At 41.3% G+C, this 6857-nt stretch overlaps 1 non-coding gene across 1 annotated transcript; it reads right to left on the bottom strand.

Moving 5' to 3' along the window:
* Window positions 1-6073: 6073 nt before the first annotated feature.
* On the bottom strand, window positions 6074-6209 carry LOC122673654. Its single transcript, XR_006334776.1, has one exon. It is a non-coding gene; the product is annotated as a small nucleolar RNA SNORA51 (small nucleolar RNA).
* Window positions 6210-6857: the final 648 nt, after the last annotated feature.

Raw genomic sequence — 6857 nt, 5'->3', positions numbered from 1 at the left:
TGTCCTATGAATGCCAGTATTTTAATATGCACATTCATCCATTTACTCTGGAGAAAGATCAGAGCTCCTTTCAGAGGCAACCTTAGAAAGGAAGGGCTTTGGCCAAAATCATTCACCGTGACTGGTCTGTCTGACCACAGTCAAAGCCAATGCTTTCTGTGTTTTCTCAAAGGAAGGAATGGATCTTGATTAAAGCCGTGACTCATAGGTAAACACAAATCTTTGAGGCATTTGCTTTTCCATTTGCAGGCTTCAGTTTCACAGATCTTGCATTTCAAAGCAAGGATTCTTAGATTTAGACAACACTTTCATGTACTGAAACCTGTAATTAATGCCAGAGAGCTTAACTTCGTGAAGGAACCTTTATGCATTTGAATGCTATTCTGCCTTCCTTGATATTACGGAAGCCCATGTTTTTTAGTAGTTTGGTTGTAAACTATATATGGAGTGTCAGCTACAAATCGGCACTTGCCCAGAGCACTTGCCAGCAACTGAATAACAATGAGAGCCTTCGCCATCTGCCTCTGTGGGGTCTGAACCCCGAGCTGCTGCAACTGCTGACCTTCAACACCCCCAAGGGGAGTGCAGGGTGGAGAGTGAGGCATTGTGCGCCCCAGGAAAACTGAACAGGTCTTCAGATAGGGATTTTCAGGAACTGATTCCACGATTCCAATCCTTGCATTTCTTCATATCTAGAAAATCACTACTTCCTTTCATCAGTTTCTCATACCTAGCAGAAAACCTTTTGCAAAATAAGTGCTTAATTGCATTGAACTCCCCCTTCACCAAAATCTTATATGTTGAACTTGCCCCACTCCCTCTTTGGGGCAGTCTCTTAGAGCTATCTGAGGTGCTACAGTCTCCCGGGCTGCTGTCCTCATTTTGCCCCAAATAAAACTTAACTGTCAGCTCTCACATTGTGCATCTTTTTTTTTAGAAAGCCCAGTAAATAAGTGGAGGAAAGCTTCTATAATGAGCCACCAAGTAACTTTTAAGATGGGTGACTTTTAAGAATGGCTATTTACTGTGTTCATAGTGTGCCAGGCACAATTCTAAGAGCTTCATGCTTACAGTCTAATGAAGGAGATTCTGTTTTTATCCCCATTTTTACAGAGGAGAAAACTGAGGCCCAGAGAGATGAAGCAACAGCCCAACATAAATAGATACAAGGTCAAGATATCTAAGAGCACAGCCCATGCTTAAGCACTGCACTCAAAGACCGACTCTCGAGTGTGGGCGGACCCTACTCTTTTTCACAAATTCCGTGAACTGCTTTCACAGAATTCTTTCGACACTAGTCATTACCATCATCTTTGCCCAAACAAATTTCTCCCCAAGCACTTCCCTTGTACCCATCTCCCTGAATGGCATCTCAAGGCACCTTCAACTCAACCGAGCCCAGATGGAACATGTCACCTTCACCTCCAGACTTACTTGTTCTCTTTGTCCCATGCAATGTGGGTTACAATCCCCTGTTGCCCAGCCCCAAACCTGCAGGTGTTGTGTTTTCTTCTCTTCATCTCATATGATGGGAAATCATATGGACCATATCTCTACTGGGACATCACTCCTAAACACCCCACCTTTCACCTGTGCCCCTGGCCTCCTCAGCAGTCCTTGTCTATAACCATAGAAATGACCTTCAGTATTTGACCCTGAACTCCCCTGGGTCCCTACTCCAACTCAGCTTGAGACAGGAAGAGGGTAGGGCACAAGCTTTAAAAGAATGACATAGCCTGAGGACCTGACATGAACTGATTAGAACCACCTAGGTCCAAGATGGCAGACAAGGCAATTTCCACTAGACCTTGAGCCTCAGTATACACTCACTGTAACATCAACAAGCCAAGCGACACACACATAGCTGCCAGGAGAGGTCTGAGCCTGACCATAAAGGTCAAAAAGTGGGTTGTGGCCCAATTCCTGGAAACCCCCACCCTCTCCACCAAATAGCTGGAATACACCTCCCATGCATTACCCTATGAAATTACCCACCCCTATAAAAACTGACAACCTCAAACCCTGGTGCCTCTCTTGCCTTCTGAGATGGCCCACACTCCGTCTATGGAATGTGTTTCCTTCCTGAATAAACCTCCTTTCACTTTCTCATGGCTTGCTCTTGAATTTTTTCCTGTGTGAAGCCAAGAACTCACACTTGGTGGGCGTCCCAAGGCCTTGGATGTGACCTGGGATGTGACCATCCTCTCATGCCCCACTTTCTTTCCTTCAGCAAGCCTACACCCCATGGCCTGGTTAATCTTTACCAAAGGGAACTCTCACGGGTAAGAGCACCAAAGAAAAAACAGCTTTGCAGTTTACCAAGTCCTACAGCCCACAGGGCTCCCCAACAGCCTGTAAAAAGGTGTAGTGTTCCCCTTCTAAAAAGAGGTCTGGTGTCAGACCAAAGATTACACTGCAAATGAGACCCAGACTCCTTCCCCTGGAGTTACGTTGTCCTCTGTTTAGAAAAATTCCATGTTTTCCATTGTGTACAAAATTAGAGAGAAACTTGCCCCAACCAACCTTTACAATGCCACCTCTCACTGAGCACCTGCTTAATAGCCCGTGAAGGATCTAAGAAAAAAAGTGGAGAGAGGGGAAGGAGGTCAAAAAGACATTAAGTGGAAAAGCTATTATTTTCCCCAACACAAGGACATTCTGAGCCAAAATTCAGTAGTATTTTTCCTCCTAGTGAAAATATATGTCTTAAAGGCTATTCTCTCCAACCGTGTAAGCTGACTAAGAAAATGGACATTACAACTCTTTCTCTCATTCCCCTTGTCTTTTCTACGATGATTCTTTAATCAGTCCATTAATGTGATACCCACTACATGCTTATTATGAGAAAATGCACAAAAGTTCTCATAGAGGGGCCCCACAATGGAAGACCACTTGCATGTGAACAAAATTAACCTGGGCACTTCTGAGCCCCAGAGCTAAGGAACAATCCTTCCAGGTCAGGAGTGGGGTTCAGCCAAGTGTTAAATGAATGAAGCTGTAAGCTCTGGGGCATAGATTCTAAGTCAAGGTTTTGTTGCTTCTTCCTCATAGTGAAACATTATTTATCATGTTTTTAAATGGATGTCGCCTCCTCTAAATTCTGCTGTTCTTGGAATATAAATTTTGATTGTTAGGTGGGAAAATTTTTACCCTCCAAACTCAATCAGAACAAGCTAGTTATTGTTCCTAAATCAAACAGTTCTGCCTTCAGATAAACCCCACTTTCCTTTCTCCGTGCCACTAATCACCTGCTTCACAATTCTTTCTAGACTTCAGTTAGGCATTTGGCAAAATTTTTCCATGTATGCTTTTTTTCACTATTGCTAATACTAAGAGCCTAGATCTCATCTCACTTAATTCCATACTAACACAAGGAGGGCTGTTACATTGTCATTTAACAAGTGAGAAAACAGAGACTCAAAGTTTCCCCCAAATCCCACAGCTGCCAAGTGCTCGAACTGGGATCGGAAGCCAGATCTGCCAGATTCCAACTCCCCTTAAGTCTTCACTGCCTTTCTTAAAGGGATGGATATAGATAATATAGATATAGATACAGAGGGAAAGAGAGAGTCCAGAGTCCAAAGACTTTAAGAAGAAGTGCTCCCCTGTTTATAATAGCCAGGACATGGAAGCAACCTAGATGCCCATCAGCAGATGAATGGATAAGGAAGCTGTGGTACATACACACCACGGAATATTACTCAGCTATTAAAAGGAACTCATTTGAATCAGTTCTAATGAGATGGATGAAACTGGAGCCCATTATACAGAGTGAAGTAAGTCAGAAAGATAAAGAACATTACAGCATACTAACACATATATATGGAATTTAGAAAGATGGTAACGATAACCCTATATGCAAAATAGAAAAAGAGACACAGATGTACAGAACAGACTTTTGGACTCTGTGGGAGAAGGCGAGGGTGGGATGTTTAGAGAGAACAGCATCAAAAAATGTATATTATCAAGGGTGAAACAGATCACCAGCCCAGGTTGGATGCATAAGACAACTGCTCAGGGCTGGTGCACTGGGAAGACCCAGAGGGACTGAGTGGATAGGGAGGTGGGAGGGGGGATTGGGATGGGGAATACACGTAAATCCATGGCTGATTCATGTCAATGTATGGCAAAAACCACTACAATGCTGTAAAGTAATTAGCCTCCAACTAATAAAAATAAATGGAAAAAAAAATAAATAAATAATACTAAAAAAAAAAGAAGTGCTTCCTATTCATGAATGAATACCTTGATGTTCATCTCTAGCACTCAAACCAGGACGTGGTTTGTTTAATGATAAACTAGGGTTTTTCATGATTGTGTCTAAAATATCTTAAATTCCACCTGATTCATAATCCATAATTGAGTTTTAAAACTTGCCTCTTAAGTTTATCAATGTTGAAAATGCTCAGGTTGATTTCAAATACCTGCTATGGCAAGAGAAAAACAAATATGGTATATTAACACGTATATATGGAATCTAGAAAAACAGCACTGATTAGTCCATTTGTAGGGCAGCAATAGAGACAAAGACATAGAGAATAGACTTGGTGACACAGCGGTAGGGAGGAGGAGGATAGGAACTGGGAAAGTAGCAGTGAGATACATCCACTACCACATGTAAAATAGATAGGCAGTGGGAATTTGATGTATGACGCAGGGAGCTCAACCCAGAGCTCTGTGATAACCTAGAGGGGTGGGATGGGCTGGGAGATGGGAGAAAGTTTCAAAAGGGAGATGACATATGCATACCTGTGGCTGATTTATTTTGATGTATGGCAGAAACCAGCACAATATTGTAAAGCAATTACTCTCCAATTAAAAATAAATTAACTAAAATAAAATACCTGCTATGGATTGAACTGTGCCCTCCTAAATTCTTAAGTTGAAGCTCTATCCCCCAGTGTGGCTGTATTTGGGATAAGGAGGTAATTAAGGTTTTGTGAGGTCACAAGGGTAGAACCCTGATCTTAAAGCATTAGTGCTGTTTTAAGAAGAGACACCAGCTCTCTCCCTCCCTCTCTCTCCATATGTATGTATATGTACATATATGCAAATACACACACATACAATATGTATCATATTTGCATACATGAAAATATATGCACATGTGAACATATATTCTTATTACCCCCATTTCCTTAACCAATGGTAGCATTTTCCCAAGGATTATCTTCTGCATCTTTTTTTTTGTTTAATACATTTTAGAATTTTTCATGTCATTACATAGTGTTCTCCTTCATTTTTTTCAGCCAGACAACAGACTCTAATAGACAATTTTGTTGTTTCCAATCTCTTGAAGTTTAAACACTGCCACAATGAATGACCTTGTGTATAGAGCATTCTATATGTAAATGAGTATCTCCAGCATAAATTCCTAGAAGTGCTAAGTCAAACGGCACAAGCATTATTTGTTCACATATCCCCATTCAGGGACTGAATCTTCCCAACAGCAAAGTGTGAGAGTGTCTGCCTTTCCCCAGTCTCACCAGCAGAGTATGTTACCAAATTTGTTAGCCTTGCCAATCTGAGAGATGAAAATTATAGCTCAATATGACTTTCACTTATTTTACTTTATCATAAGTGAGGGTGAGCATCTTTCCATAGATAAAGAATTTGCCTGCAATGCAGGAGACCCAGGTTCAATCTCTGGGTCAGAAAGATCCCCTGGAGAAGGAAATGGCAACCCACTCCAGTATTCCTGCCAGAAGAATCCCACTGGCAGAGGAGACTGGCAGGCTACAGTCCATGGGGTCGCAAGAGTCAGACACAACTCAGTCAGACACAACCAAGAACCATCTGTACTGCCTTTGCTTTAAACTACCTGTTCTTCTATTTACTAAGGTTTTTCTCCATTTTTTCTTATGAACTTTGTTTTGCTGTTGTTGTCATCATCAGTCTCTGGGGGATTTATATTCATTAGGGAGATTAGTTCTTCATCTATGCTAAAATTCTGCCTAGCTCATTATTTGCCTTTGTTAATCATATTAACAACTTTTAAAAATTAGAAATGAGTGTTTCTATATTTTCTTCTACATTTTTGTGGTTTTATTTATTTATTTTTTTTTTTCTACCTCCATGTCTCCCCATTCACAATACTGACCAGGTAAAGGGCCTGCCTGGGCTGAGGTGTATATGGGGTGGATTTACTCTGCCTCCTCTTTCTATACAGTCAGTGTAAGAACACAGCCTGTGGTAAGCATCGGGAGGCCTGTGGTTTTATTTTGTACAACAAAATCTTTGATCTCTTTGGGACTTTTCCTGGTATATAGTTTTCTGATAAGTGCACTTTGCCTAATATTAATTTTGCTACTCTTTTCCAGACTTTTTTCTTATATGATCTGTGTATAAATGGCATGCCAGTTCCTTTTTTAAAAATTCTGATTTTTTTTTCTTTTAATCCACTGGGAAGGGCCAGGAAGGGCTCAGGATAGCTCAAAGCACAAAAGGTCTCTGCTGCCACAAAGACAAACTGCTTCCTGCAAAAATGGCTCCACAGTGTATTTCTACAGCACTACCTCCACTGCTTCTTTGAATATAGCTGTGTCTAGAAGAGCTTCTGCTCCTAACATATCCCAGTTCCCTCACAAGTGGTTGCAAAGAAAGGCTACAGCTTATGTGTTTCAGGATGAGCTGCTTGCCTTCAGGAAGCATATTTTGCTGGCACTTTCTGAGATGCACCACCACTGAACCATCTCACTATGTCAAGGGCTTCTCTTGTACTTCCTTCTATGCAACTCCTCACCTCAGATGTTTGGGGCAGTCCGTACAGGTATTTCAGAGTTTGTGGATTATTTCTACTTTTTATATTTCTGAAAATGTAAATTGTGGGGGAGATTTGAGATAAAGAGAGGGATTTT

This window comes from Cervus elaphus, chromosome 17 (genome assembly GCF_910594005.1).
Source record: "Cervus elaphus chromosome 17, mCerEla1.1, whole genome shotgun sequence".
Lineage (NCBI taxonomy): Eukaryota > Metazoa > Chordata > Mammalia > Artiodactyla > Cervidae > Cervus > Cervus elaphus.
The sequence above is the reverse complement of the archived record's forward strand: the minus strand, read 5'-3'. Positions and strand labels throughout refer to the sequence as shown.